The 15,456-nt window shown below is 37.4% G+C and overlaps 1 protein-coding gene across 10 annotated transcripts in view; it reads left to right on the top strand.

The window, feature by feature from the left end:
• VPS41 (VPS41 subunit of HOPS complex) overlaps positions 1–15,456 on the top strand; it is a 178,748-nt gene that overhangs the window by 82,873 nt on the left and 80,419 nt on the right. The window lies entirely within an intron of this gene.

Raw genomic sequence — 15,456 nt, 5'->3', positions numbered from 1 at the left:
AAAAGGAGGTGGTCTGTGGTGGTTTCTGTAGCAGATGTAGTGCTATGGAATGACCACTTTGAAGCTCAGCTGCTAAATGGTTTCGAATGTTTTATGATAGTTACCTGTCATTTTCCCTTTGTCCACTGCTTCCTAGAATGCTAGAGTAGGAAAGCCTACTGGCTGCTACCTTATCCAGCCTTTCTCAGGCACTGGTTTTAGCTCGTTGTAATAATGGTTGAGTGGCAGGTCCTGTAGATCCCTATTCCATTCCACGGGCGCGAAGCCAAGTCTGCACCAGCTCTGATTTCTGGTTGAGAGGCAGCTCCTTCCCCCCCTCCCCACAGCCCATTGTTATCCTTATGTTCTGGCCTCATTGGCCTCACATAAAAATGTCTATGGGATTAATCAGTGGGAGTTATAGATTTAATCCAACATTCTCTATTTAGATCTGCAGGTGATTCACTCCTGAAAAAAAATAACTACCTTACTTGTCTTTGTTGACCTCAGGAAAGAGTAGCTTTAAAATTTCTCTTGTTAAAGTATTTCTTTACTAAATACTTTTCTAGTAGGAAATTTTCTGTGAGATATAGCATAAATTCACTTAGCTGTACTTTAAACTCATTTGTTTTTATTTAAAACTCAATGGGGATAAAGAAGGGGGAGCCACTGTTTTTTTGTTTGTTGTTTAAGTGGCTTAAAACAACAAACATTTATTATCTCAAAGTTCAAAAATTAAAGAATGGCTTACCTGTGTGGTCCTGGCTCAGCATCTCATGAGGTTTCAGTCTAGGTTTTGGCCTGGGCTGCAGTCATCTGAAGGCTTGACTGGGGCTGGAGAATCTGCTACTAGGATATCTCCTGCCTTCTTAATAATAATACTTCATAAAATATTGGTAACTTAAAATATTGATAAGTCACTTTGGTTTAAGTATTTTCCTGGTGTGGGATGCAGTTTTGAGTTCCAGTTTCCAGTTTCTGGAGTTGGAGATTTTACAGTTGTCTCCTATTTCTTGATGGTATTGGTATGAAAGAAAATATTAGAGATAAAGTGAGTGGTGATGTCCAAGTGGTAGGATTCAAACGGTTTCCACAGTAGTTATGCTACATGAATGGCTTGTCAACCTGCAGGATGCCTGAGTTAACTGTGTTGACAACCTATTCTTCATCCTTCTACTTAGCATTTTATATCATTTACAGACATCTTTTGGAAGCACAGTGTAAATGTACCTGTTTGGGTCAGAATTCATTGAGTAGACACATGAGTGTCATGCAAACGTCAGAGTAGTCTAGCTTCCAAGTGCTGATGAGGTAATGTGGGAATAAGTTAGAATTTATACAAAGATAGACGTTGTTAGAAGCAGTAAAATAAGTAGAATTCACCGAATGCTGAACAGGCAAGAACATCAGGGATTTGGTTCATCTCTTTGGTTATCATTGACTACTTGACAAGTTTTTCTGTGTTCAGTGTTCTATGACAAAGCACTCTGATTTCTCCTTTTTCCTATTCAGTTCTCCAGAAATGCATCTGTAGACATTTCTTCCCAAGGACAAAAAGGTGTTTTAATTATGTGTGTATAACATAAAAATAGTTCAGGTCATCTGGTGAAAAACTTTCAAAAAGTGATATTAAGTTAGAATTTCTGGATTAAAATAATTTAAAAGAAAAAACTATATACATATATATATATTTTATATATATATAAAAGAAAAAACCCTATATACTATAGGATTAGTATAAAGTGTAAAGGGCTTAGTATGTTAGGCTTGATAAAAGTGTGTGTGTACTATTTTGAAGTGAAGAATCATATGATTATACATATTAACGTATGTGATATTAAGTCATTTGTCTTAGATTTTTAATAGTTTTATTGATATGTAATTTGCGTACATAAAGTTTACCAATTTACAGTGTGTAATTCACTGATTTTTAACATATTTACAGAGCTGTGCAACCATCGCAGTACTCTAATTTTAGAACATTTTCATCACCCTAGAAAAGAAACCTTAACTCATTAGCAGCCACTCCCTGTCCTCCTTCCTCCCGGCCCTACGCAACCACTAATCTACTTTGTTTTGCTATGAATTTACCTATTCTGGATATTTCATATAATTTCTGGATATTTCATGTAAAGGGATCATACAATACGTAGCCTTTGTGTCTGGCTTCATTCATTAGTTTTATAGGTACATCCATGTCATAGCATGTACCAGTACTTTGTTCCTTTCTGTGGCCAAATTACATTTCATTGTATGAATTTATCATTTTTTCTTTTAGATTTTATTTTTTTCCTTTTTCTCCCCAAAGCCCCCCAGTACATAGTTGTATATTCTTTGTTGCGGGTCCTTCTAGTTGTTGCATGTGGGACGCTGCCTCAGCGTGGTTTGATGAGCAGTGCCATGTCCGCGCCCAGGATTCGAACCAACGAAACACTGGGCCGCCTGCAGCGGAGCGCATGGACTCAGCCACGGGGCCAGCCCCTGAATTTATCATTTTTTATAGCCATTCATCAGTCGATGGACATTTGGGTTGTTTCCGTCTTTTGACTGTTATGAGTAATGCTGCTGTGAACATTGGTGTACAACTCTTTGAGTGGCCGTGTATGTTCATTCTTCTTGAGTGTAGAATTATTGGATCATATGGTAACTTTCTTTTGAACACTTTGAAGAATTGTCAAACTGTTTTCCAAAATGACTGCACCATTTTACATTCCTAGTAGCAGTATGTGAGGATTTCAATTTCTCCACATTCTCACCGACACTCACTTTTATCTTTTTGATTATAGCCATTTGGTGGATGTGAAGTGGTATCTCATTGTTTTGATTTCGCTTTCCTTAAGGACTACTGACGTTGAGCATCTTTCATGGTCTTATTGGCCATTTGCATATCTTCTTTGGAGAAATATCTATTGAAATTCTTTACCCGTTTTTTGATTGGGCTATTTTTCTTTTTGTTATACACTTGTAAAAGTTCTTTATGTATTCTGCAAATGTCCTTTGTGAATATGTGATATGCAAATTTCTTCCAGTCTGTCACTTGTCTTTTCACTTTATTGATGATATCCTTTGAGATACCAAAGTTTGTAATTTTGATGAAGTCTCATTTAACCTTTTTTTAACACTTGAGCTTTTGATGTTGTATCTAAGAAGTCATTGCCTAATGCAAGATCCTGAAGATTTATGCCTGTATTTTCCCTATAATAAATACGCAAGAAATTGAGAGAAAGGAACCCAAACGTAATACTAAAGAAAGCCATCAAAACACAAGGGAAGAGAGCAAGAGAAGAAGAAAGGACCAGAGAAGAACTACTAAAACACCCAGAAAAAAAGTAACAAAATGGAATAAGTACATTCTTAGCAATAGCTGCTTTAAATGTTAATAGACTAAATGCTCTAGTCAAAAGGCATAGGGTGGTCGATTAGATAAAAAAACAAGACCCGTATATCTGCTGCATACAAGAAACACGCTTCTGACCTAAAGACACTCATAAACTGAAAGTGAAGGGATGGACAAAAAGACTCCATGCAAATGGCAATGAAAAGAAAGCTGGAGTAGCAATACTTATATAGACAAAATAGACTTTAAAACAAAACCTGTAACAAGAGACAAAGAAGAGTACTACATAATGATAAAGGGAACAATCCAACAAGAGGATATAACACTTGTAAATATCTATGCACCCAACATAGGAGCACCTAAAGCAACTATTAATAGACGTAAAAGGAGAAATAGACAGTAACACAATAATAGTAGATAACTTTAACACTCCTCTTACACCAATAGATAGATCATCAAAACAGAAGATCAGTAAGGAAACATTGGCCTTAAATGACACATTAGACCAGATGGACTTAGTAGATATACATAGAACATTGCATCCAAAAGCCATAGAATACACATTCTTTTCGAATGCACGTGGGACATTCTCCAGGATAGATCACATATTAGGACACAAAATAAGTCTTATTAAATTTAAGAAGATTGAAATAATACCAAGCATCTTTTCTAACCACACTGGTATGAAACTAGAAATCAACTACAGGAAGAAAATCAGAAAAGCCACAAATATGTGGAGATTAAACAAAATGCTGCTGAACAATGAGTCAACAAAGAAATCAAAGGAGAAATAAAAAATACCTGGAGACAAATGAAAATGAAAACGCAATGTCCCAAAATTTATGGGATACAGCAAAAGCACTTCTAAGAGGGAAGTGTATGGCAATACAGGCCTACCTCAACAAACAAGAAAAATCTCAAATAAAAAATCTGACAGTGTACCTAAAGGAACTGGAAAAAGCAGAACAAATAAAGCCCAAAATCAGTGCAAGGAAGGAAATAATAAAAATCAGAGCAGAAATAAATGAAATAGAGACTTAAAAAAGAAAGAAAAAGACAAAATCAATGAAACTAAGAGCTGGTTCTTTGAAAAGGTAAACAAAGTTGACAAACCTTTAGGTAGACTCACCAAGAAAAAAGAGAAGGCTCAAATAAAATCAGAAATGAAAGAGGAGAAATTACAATGGACATCTCAGAAATACAAAAGATTATAAGAGAATACTATGAAAAGCTATACACCAACAAATTGGATAATCTAGAAGAAATGGATGAATTCTTAGAATCATACAACCTTCCAAAACTGAATCAAGAAGAAATGGAGAATTTGAATAGACCAAATCACCAGTAAGGAGATTGAAACAGTAATCAAAAACCTCCCCAAAAGTACAAGTCCAGGACCAGATGGTTTCCCTGGTGAATTCTACCAAACATTCCAAGGAGACTTAACACCTGTCCTTCTTAAACTCTTTCAAAAGATCAAAAAGGAGGGAAAGCTTCCTAACTCATTCTATGAAGCCCACATTACCCTGATACAAGAACCAGACAAGGACAACACAAAGAAAATTATAGACCAATATCACTGATGAACATTGATTCAAAAATCCTCAGCAAAATATTAGCAAATTAAATACAACAATACATTAAAAAGATAATACACCATGATCGATTTTATTCCAGGGATGCAGGAATAGTTCACCATCTGCAGATCAGTCAATGTGATACACTACTTTAACAAAATGAAGAGTAAAAAATCACATGATCATCTCAATAGATGCAGAGAAAGCATTTGACAAGATACAGCATCATTTATGATAAAAACGCTGAATAAAATGGGTATAGAAGGAAAGTCCCTCAACATAATGAAGGCCATATATGATATACCTACAGCTAATATCATTTTTAATGAAGACAAACTGAAAGTTATTCCTCTAAGAACAGGAACCCAACAAGCTTGCCCACTTTCACCACTCTTATTTAACATGGTGTTGGAAGTCCTAGCCAGAGCAATCAGGCAAGAAAAAGAAATAAAAGGGAACCGTATTGGAAGGGAAGAAGTGAACCTGTCACTATTTGCAGATGACATGATTTTATATTTAGAAAACCCTAAAGAATCCACAAGAAAACTTCTAGAAATAATGTATATGGTAAAGTTGCAGGATACAAAATCAACATACAAAAGTCAGTTGCATTTCTATACACTAGTAGTGAAGAAACAGAAAGAGAAATTAAGAATACAGTCTCATTTACAATTGCAAGAAAAAGAATAAAATACCTGGGAATAAACCTAACCGAGGAGGTGAAAGATCTGTACACTGAAAACTATAAAACATTGTTCAAAGAAATAGAAGAAGACACGAGGAAGTGGAAAAGATATTCTGTGTTCTTGGATTGGAAGATTAACATAGTTAAAATGTCCATGCTTAGAGCAACCTACAGATTCAGTGCAATCCCTATCAAAGTTCCAATGACATTGTTCACAGAAATAGAACACAGGATCCTAAAGCTTATATGGAACAAGAAAATACCCTGAATAACCAAAGGAATCCTGAGCAAGAAGAACAAAGCCGGAAGTATTACACTCCCTGATTTCAAAATATACTACAAAGCTATAGTAATCAAAAGAGCATGATACTGGCACAAAAACAGACACACAGATCAATGGAACAAAATCGAGAGGCCAGAAGTAAACCCACACATCTGTGGAGAGCTAATTTTAAACAGGAGAGCCAAGAACATACAGTGGAGAAAGGAAAGTCTCTTCAATAAATGGTATTGTGACAACTGGGCAGCCACATGCAGAAGAAGGAAAGTAGACCGTTGTCTTATACCATACACAAAAATTAACTCAAAATAGATTGACTTGAATGTCAGACCTGAAACCATGACACTTCTAGAAGAAAACGTAGGCAATACCCTCTTTGACATCGGTCTTAGTAGCATATTTTCAAGTACCATGTCTGACCAGGCAAGGGAAATAATCGAAAAAATAAACAAATGGATTACATCACCCTAAAAATCTTCTACACAGCAAAGGAAACTGTCAACAAAATGAAAAGACAACCTAACAATTGGGAGAACATATTTGCAAACCGTATATCTGATAAGGGGTTCATATCCAAAATATATAAAGAACGCCATACGTCTCAACAGCAAAAAAACTAACAATCCAGTTAAAAAATGGGCAAAAGATCTGAACAGACATTTCTCCGAAGAAGATAATACCAGTGGCCAACAGGCACATGAAAAGATGTTCAACATCACTGTCAGGGAAATGCAAATCAAGACTACAATGAGATAGCACCTTGCTGTCAGAATAACTGTAATTAACAAGACAGGAAATAACAAGTGTTGGAGAGGATGCGGAGAGAAGGGAACCCTCGTACACTGATGCTGGGAGTGCAAACTTGTGCAGCCACTATGGAAGGACAGTATGGAGATTCCTCAAAAAATTAAGAATAGAACTACCATATGATCCAGCTATTCCACTGCTGGGTATTTGTCCAAAGAACATGAAAACACGAATGCATAAAGATACATGCACCCCAGTGTTCATTGCAGCACTATTCACAATAGCCAGGACTTGGAAGCAACCTAGTTACCCATTGAAGGATGAATGGATAAAGAAGATGTGGTATATATACACAATGGAATACTACCCAGCCATAAAAAAAAAACAATGAAATCTGGCCATTTGTGACAACATGGGTGGACCTTGAGGGTATTATGCTGAGTGAAATAAGTCAGAAGGAGAAAGTCAGACACAGTAAGACCTGACTCATAAATAGAAGCTAAAAACAGCAACACACACACGTAGAGGCAGAGATTGGATTGGTGGTTACCAGAAGTGGGGAGGGAGGAGAGGGAAAGAGCCAATTAGGCACATGTGTATGCTGATGGATTGTAATTAGTCTTTGGGTGGTGAACATGATGTAATCTACACAGAAATCGAATTATAATGATGTACACCCGAAATTTGTATAATGTTATAAACTAATGTTACCGCGATTAAAAAAAAAAGATTGATGCCAGTGTTTTCTTCAAAGAGTTTTATAGTTTTAACTCTTAAGTTTAGGTCTAGAATCTACTTTGAGTTAATTTTTTATGTATGGTGTAAGGTAGGAGCCCAAATCGATTCTTTTGCATACGGATGGCCAGTTGTCTCAGCACCATTTGTTGAAAAGACTGTTCCTTCACCGTTGTCTTGTCCCCTTTCTCAAAAATCAGTTAACCGTAAATGTTAGGATTTATTTCTGGACTTCCCGGTCTGTTGATCTATATATCTACCCCTTTTAGGTTTTAGAGCCACTAATTTTGCTTTAATTACTTATGGGATGACAAACAAATTAACTCCTCTTTAAACATTTTGATTTTGTGTTCTTTCCCTTTAAAATGCCATTATAATTTCTCCTACTTATGTTAGAGGTTTAAGAAACATTGGTATGTAAATGTGTCCTCTATTCAGGGACTTGTGACATACGGACTGTTGACTGATTTCTTTGGATTAAAGCTTATTATGTACATACATATTTAGTAAATAGTTTCTTAAAGCTACTGTTTATTCAGTAAAGTATGGTAACTTCTTTGTATAGATGGTTAAATAACTAGAGATTTCCACATCGTGCACCAGCTTGGTGTGGTTTGCAGAAATCTCTACAGAGATTTCTTCCTTATGTGTGTGGTATGCACTTTTCCCCCCAGTTTTATTGAGATATAATTGACATACGTCACTGTGTAAATTTAAGGTGTACAGCACAATGGTTTGACTTACATGTGCTATGAAATGATCATCACGTAAGTTTAGTTAGCGTCATGTAGAGATAAAAAGAGAAATAAAAAGAAAGCAAAAGAAGCAGCAATGTCTTTTTTCTTGTGATGGGAACTCTTAGGATTTACTCCAGCAACTTTCCTGTGTATGATACGGCTGTGTTAACTCTAGTTAGCATGCTGTACGTTACATCCCTAATACTTACTCATCTTGGAACTGCACGTTTGTACCTTTTCGCTACCTGTCTCCAGTTCCACTTTCCTCTACCCTTCCACCTCTAGTAACCACAAATCCGATCTCTTTTTCTATGAGTTTGGATTTTTGTTGTTTGGGGGTTTTTTTTAGATTCCGCATACAAGCGAGATCATACAGTATTTATCTTTGTCTGACTTATTTCACTTAGCATAGTACCCTCAAGGTCCATCCATGTTGTCACAAATGGCAAGATGTCCTTGTTTTTTATTGCTGAAAAATATGCCATTGTATATATGTAACACCACAACTTCCTTATCCATTCTTCAGTCAGTGGACCCTTAGGTTGTTTCCATGTCTTTGCTATTGTATATAATGCTGCTGTGAACATGGGGGTGCAGCTGTCTTTTCATGTTAGTGTTTTCCTTCCCTTTGGATAGATTCCCAGAAGTGAAATTGTGGGATCATATAGTAGTTCTATTTTTAATCTTTTGAGGAACCTTCATACTGTTTTCCATTAGTGAATACACCAATTTACATCCCCTCTAGCAGTGCACAAGGGTTCCCTTTTCTCCACATCCACACCAGCATTTATCTGTCTTTTTGATAATAGCCATTCTAACAGGTGTGAGGTATCACATTGTGGTTTTAATTTGCATTTCCCTGATCACTAGTGATGTTCAGTATCTTTTCATGTACCCGTTGGCCCTTCATATATGTATCTTCTTTGGAAAAATGTCTATTTAGATCTTTTGCCCATTTTTTCATTGGATTATTATTTTTTTGCTGTTGAGTTGTATGCGCTCTTTATATATTTTGGATCTTAACCCCTTATCAGATATATGGTTTGAAAATATTTTTTCCCATTCTGTAGGTTGCCTTTTTACTTTGTTGATCATTTCTTTTGCTGCACAGAAGCTTTTTAGTTTGATGTCGTTCCACTTGTTTATTTTTTATTTTATTGCTTGGTTTGCGCTTTTAAAAATCACTTATGCTGCATGGTTTTAGCATTAGGGTATTTTGTTTCTTTTAAAATAGATTTATTTAGTTGAAGATATTTCAGGAAACATTTCTAATTTCATTAAGGAATATATCTTTGATTTTAAAAACTAGGAAAAAGGCTTTTAGAAGGTGACATTAAGAAAGGGATACTATTGTGAAGTGAGTATTTTCATTTTGAAAATGTCAGCAAATTTTAGGGGTGCTTTTATAACCAAGCCATGGCGTTTTGTACCTTTGAAAAATGAGAAAAACAGAGGCTACATTGGCCCCATCGCAACTCTGATCATTCCAACTGCAGTGTTCAACTAGCATCATAAACTAAGCAGAACAAGTTTGATGAGTCCAACAATTAGCAAACAGTGATAACCTGGCAATAATCGTATATTGTAGATGTCAAGACCTCTGTTTGGAGCAGATGGCAGAGCACATGGGGGGAAAGAGAGTAAAGACAAATACCGTGTAACTGAGAGGTCATGGCCTTTTGCCTTAAGAAATAATTTAATCTTCAAAAAACATTTGAGCAAAGACTTTCCAGATGAAGGTGTAATGTGGAATAAAGGCATTCTTAACCCTTAAGGACACTGATCTTCCCTAGAGTGACAGCTAAATGAATCTTGGCATTTTATGCCAACTTCCGTAAGCAGTGGTGAAAGGGGCAGAGACTAGAGAAGTGAACTAGGAAAACAGAAGTCCTGCAATGAGACATTCGTCATGTCGTTTCATAAGAAAATCTAATTTAATATTTTAGTTGTTTGGCTTTCATTAAAAATTTTGATTCCTGTAAAAACATTTTTAAAGTCATTAGAACATACATTTCAGAATAGCTCTGCAAAACAGCACTGTAGCAGAAAAAACCTGCAACTGTAGCTTGACACATTTGTTGGTATTTTCTTTTTAAGGTTCCAGCTTCTTAGGCCTTTAGAGAGAGTCCCTTATCCACCAGGGACTGGGAAGAGGAGGCTATAGTTCTGCCTGGCATAAATTTTTATTTTATTTTAAGTTTTCAAGGTAACTTCTTAGTAGTTGCATGCCATAGCTGGATTTATGGACTCCACTGCTTGGCACATGGGCATAAAAAGCTTATTCTAAATTCTGTTTTGTTTCCATGTTGGAAAAAAAGAAAAGAAAAGAAAAAGCATCTCTCTTAAAAGTGCCATTGGAGAGCGCTTTCAAACGTGTGAACTGATGGATTTTCTTTTTTAAGTGTAACCTCCTTATGTGGCAAGAATTCTAATACATGAGCATAGCAATGAGGTTTCTATTTTAGAGATGAGTCTGCCAAGCAGATCTTGTCTGGATTTTTCTTTTAATTGCTCAGCTTTCTCTGTCAGCAGATAAACTTTAGCTTCCTATGACCTTTACCTTTGAACTCTGAAATACACTTCATAATAACTGCTTCCACTCCTTTGACAAATTATTAAATTGTCGCCTTGCTGCTTGCAGCGGAGTTCATTTTTAGAAATGAGACAGTCAGCTGTTTGGCGTTGTGGTGGGATAGGAGGAGGGGGACCTGGCCATAGGGACAGGTTGCTTTGCAAGCTGGAAAATGTCAGCCAGCAAACGAGGAAAGGACCTGCATGAATGAAATGAGGCAAAGCGCTCCACTGTTCAGGGCTGAAGGCTTGTGGTAAATTTACCTGAAGGACGGCGGTGGTGGCATCAGCTAGCTTCTGTAAGTTTCCAACAGGGGCTTGCAAACAGCAGATTGCATCTTGAATCCATTTTGGTAGAGGATTCAGTGGATCAGCTTTTTGCAAGAATGCAAATCTTCTTAGATTCCACACAGCGCAGTGAGCCACCGTGACCGCTAAACACGGAATACAGACATGCTTCCTTCTGTGTCTGCTCATCTGGTCAGATTGGAGCTGGGGTTCTTGGGTCAAAAGGGATTTGACATCACTTATCCTGCTCGGTCTGCTCTCCAGTGGGTCTCTGGGATGGTATTTCTGCGAGTGGTCAGACGCTTGATCTTGGGCAGCCTGCTACGTGCAGACTTTCTCACACGTTCCTCCACAGGCAACTGCCACGTTTATGTCCTAGTGGTTGCGTGTTGAACCACTGTAAATAAATATCTTCATTTCTTCCAGGTACTGTGTTATAAACTGTGGTTTCATTCCTAGCAATTCACTTCATGCTGTAAACAGACAAAAATTGATTAAAAACCAATAGAAAGGAAAACACAAATGTAACGTTCACAAACATTTTTTAGGTATGTAAAACAGCTATATTGTCAAAGTATATTTTGGTAGGCTTTTCTGTATGTGCTGAAGTGGCTGACGCTAAAAATAGAAATCCAGTGCTTAAAATAGAAATCATTTTTAGGCTCAAAAATAGGTGCTTTTCATACTTCACTTTGGTGGCGTGAGTTCACAGGTTCAGATCCCAGGCACGGACCTACTCCACTTGTCAGCCATGCTGTGGAGGCATCCCACATACAAAAAATGGAGGAATATTGACACAGATGTTAGCTCAGGGCTAATCTTCGTCGAAAAGAAAAAGGGGGAAATTTGGCAACAGGTGTTAGCTCAAGGTGAATCTTCCTCACCAAAAAAACAAACAAAAAAGGCATTCTTTATAGCTTTCAAAATTAGATTCATCTGTCTCAAATATTAATAATGTTTTGGTTTTGGGGGTTTTTTTTTGAGGAAGATTAGTCCTGAGCTATCATCTGCTGCCACTTCTCCTCTTTTTGCTGAGGAAGGCTGGCCCTGAGCTGACATCCGTGCCCATCTTCCTCTACTTTATGTGTGGGACTCCTACCACAGCATGGCTTGGCAAGTGGTGCCATGTCCACACCTGGGATCTGAACCCACGAACCCCAGGCCGCTGAAGCAGAACGTGCAAACTTAACCACTGTACCACCAGGCCAGCCCCTAATAATGTTTTTAATATCAATACATAGGACTCCCAAAGTCCTTGGGATGGATCCATGGCAACTTCATTTTCTTCAGTGATCCCCGTTGTTTCATATTCATCAAAATCCTGTTGAGAATAGAAGCCTTTTTTCTTTAATGAGTTCAGCTAACTTTTCCATATGTAATGTTTCCATATGGATTGCAGTTTCCCCCTGAATTCCGATGTTAAGCCCACCATCTTTCTTCTTTGAGCAATCAAACCATCTTTGCTCCTTGCTGAAAATACCTTCCTTTGCATGTTAAGAGCACTGTGATTGTTCTTAAGTATTTTGAATGGTTAAGGACTGTACAGGAATCATTGCCTAGTTCAGAATGCTCACCATGTTTTCCTATGGGGTTAAATACCAGTTGACTGCCGTTGACATTGGTAGGTTCTCTCTCTCTCTCTCTTTTTTTTTTTTTTTTAAAGTAAGGCTATATTAAATGCTGTCATTAACTTTGGAAGGGTTTTTCCTTTTTTTCTTTGTTAAAGATAAGGCTATATAAAGCAAGGGGTCATGCAGCCATTGTAAGTTGACAACACCAGTACAAACTGAATCCCAGTCATTTCACAGGATTAGTTGGCTTGAATCTGCTTCTTGAACACAACTTTGTGGCAGGGTCCATGTTAGGTGCTGTATCTGGATTTCAGGAATGGCAGTACATTTCTAAAAGCAGATAGGTAAAATGCTGTTGGTGGAATGCAGTTGGTCAATAAGACCATTAATCAGAATAGTGATTTAGGAGGAAAATGAGTATTCCAGGTATTTTGAGAGGGAAAAATGTGTATATGTGTATGCATATGTGTACATACTGTATCACCATGGGGTAATTTTGAAATCCTTTGTCTTTAAGCATTTTGGACTTTCCCACCCTATTGTTTGTTTGTTTGTTTCCTTTTACTTTTCTAATTCAATTTCAGCCAATATTCTTCTTCAATGTTTGTGGCAGTGAAAATTGGAACAAACTAAATGTCTAATGATAGTCCTTTAGCTGGGTCAGCGCTCTCCAGATAGAGCTCACCAGGAGCACACCCATCGGGTGTCAGGAAGAGGGCATTGGAATGAAGGTGCTAGAGGTTTGGGGCTGGTGAGAGGTGATTTGGGGTGGGTTTAAGGAAGCAGGGCTTTGCTCTAGATTGGATGCTGTCAGGAAGCAAGAGTAATCCTACTATTCGGTATCTTAATAAATCTTATCTAAGAGGAGGAAAGACTAAATCAAGGCTAAAGATAACATTGGTAAAGCAGTGGAGGTCTCTCCTTGTAGCCTGGACACGGAGGTGCTTTGGTCACTCATGTGGTTTGGAAAATGTTCATATTTTATCTGTATTCAGACCTGATTATGGAGTGGGCTTATTTTTGTTCTGATTCTTCATGGGCACGAGGCCTTGTCTGATGTTGGTGTCTGTGAAATTGCATATATTCACCCATAGAACACCAGGGCCCAGCTGTGAGTGCCAGGTCAGCTCTTGGATGTCACCTTTTCTCTCTCAGTTGGAACAAATGAAATGCCCAACATTGGCTAAGATTGCTTCTTTTGAGGTACTTTACGAAAATGTACGTATGGTTTGATTGCATTTTTTTGTAGATATGTAATAATATATGTATGCAGCAATATTCATGGAAGGCTATACACCAAATTATTAACAATGTTAAAATATTTACATATTATTCACTATGTCTGGGCAGGATTTTGAGTGTTCTTTCGGGCCTTCCTTGGCTTTTGTTTTCTGCTTTCTTTTTTTTCGTAGTAAACATTCATTACTTTTATAGTAATGAAAAGCAATAATAAAAGAATGTATAAAGTAATCTCAGCTATTTTGGATCGCTTTTTAACTTGCCATTGTAAATCATACGAAATTCCCTACATTATTGAAGTCTAATCTTAGCTCAAATATTCTTTAATGGTTACATAATATCCCATCCTATGAATAGATGGAATTCATTCCATCTATTTAATTTGCTTAACCCTTCTCATATTTATTAGACCATTAGATTGTATCCAGTTTTGGGTTGTAATAAATCATGATGTAATGAAGCAGAAATCTTTGGGCATGAACTTTGTGCTTCTGAATATTTTCGTTGCACTGATTCCTGAGGTTGGAGTTAGTGAGTCAACAATTGTGATTATTTTTTAGGCTTTTGATACATACTGCCAAGTAAAGTTGCATTCCAGAAAATGTACCAATTTACACAAGCTGTGTGTGCGAGTACCTGTTTCACTCTATCCTCTTTGCCAATTTGATATACAGAGAAAGATATTGCATTGTTCTGTTTTGTAACTTCTTTGAATTATTAGTGATTTTGAACACTTTTATTTACTAGCCACTTATAGATCTTCCTTTGTGATTTGTCTGATTGTATTCTTTGCTCGGGGCAGCTTTTAATATTACTAGAGAAGGCAGGACAATGAGGACTGTCCGTTTGATATTTATTGTCAGTTTGAGCGCAAATTATTGCTGCTTCCTGAATAGCCTGCAGCCTTTTCTCCAATTTTGGCTAAATCTGGGATAATTATTCTTGTTCCCAGGGAGGCATTATATAGGAGTCATAATGAGACTTTAGAGTAGACACTGAAGTGTGTAAAAAGAGGGTGAATATATGCCATCACGTGGATGTGGTTCTGCCCCCAAACCATCACTGCTCCCCCTTCTCTGGAAGTTCTTAAGGACTGGCCAACATGCCCCGCTAAAGGCAGGTTCCTTTGACTTGGTTTCTTCTGCAGATAGTATCTTGATCTTTATTTTTTCCCCCTTTGCTTTACTTTGAATCGAGTGAAGTGCTTTTTCAGATATATAAACCTGTGTTCAGGTGGCTTTTTATGTTATTCAAGACTTAGCAGTTTTGTGTTTCTTCTTCGTATCCTCACTGTGCAGAGATCTCCCTCCAGTCATCGTTGACTGAGATCATGTGTGGTTGAAATTAGAGATATTTGTCCATCGCACAGGACACTGATTCAAGTTTAATCACCCAGTGGCTGACACTTGTGTTTTCTCCACCGTGCCGCTGAAGAGGTCTGACCTTGAACCCAGCCCTGGGAGATGTATCCTCAGACGGCTGCAAACTGAAAAACAGACGCAAGGTGTTTGGCATGAACAACCAGTTCTGTTATGTCTGTGGGATCCATAAGGAAAGATTTTTTTTCCAGTGGTAAAATTACTTTTTAAAAAATTGCCCCAATCATTGTGGAACCACATTTGCAACTGTGGGTTTGCTTATGCAAAACTTGCAGATTGCTAGTTTCAATAGGAGCCTGTATCACATGCTGGCTGCAGCCGATTGCTCAAC

This window comes from Equus przewalskii, chromosome 4 (assembly GCF_037783145.1).
Source record: "Equus przewalskii isolate Varuska chromosome 4, EquPr2, whole genome shotgun sequence".
NCBI classification, from domain to species: domain Eukaryota; kingdom Metazoa; phylum Chordata; class Mammalia; order Perissodactyla; family Equidae; genus Equus; species Equus przewalskii.
Note: the sequence above shows the minus strand (reverse complement) of the source record. Positions and strands in the feature narration are given on the sequence as shown.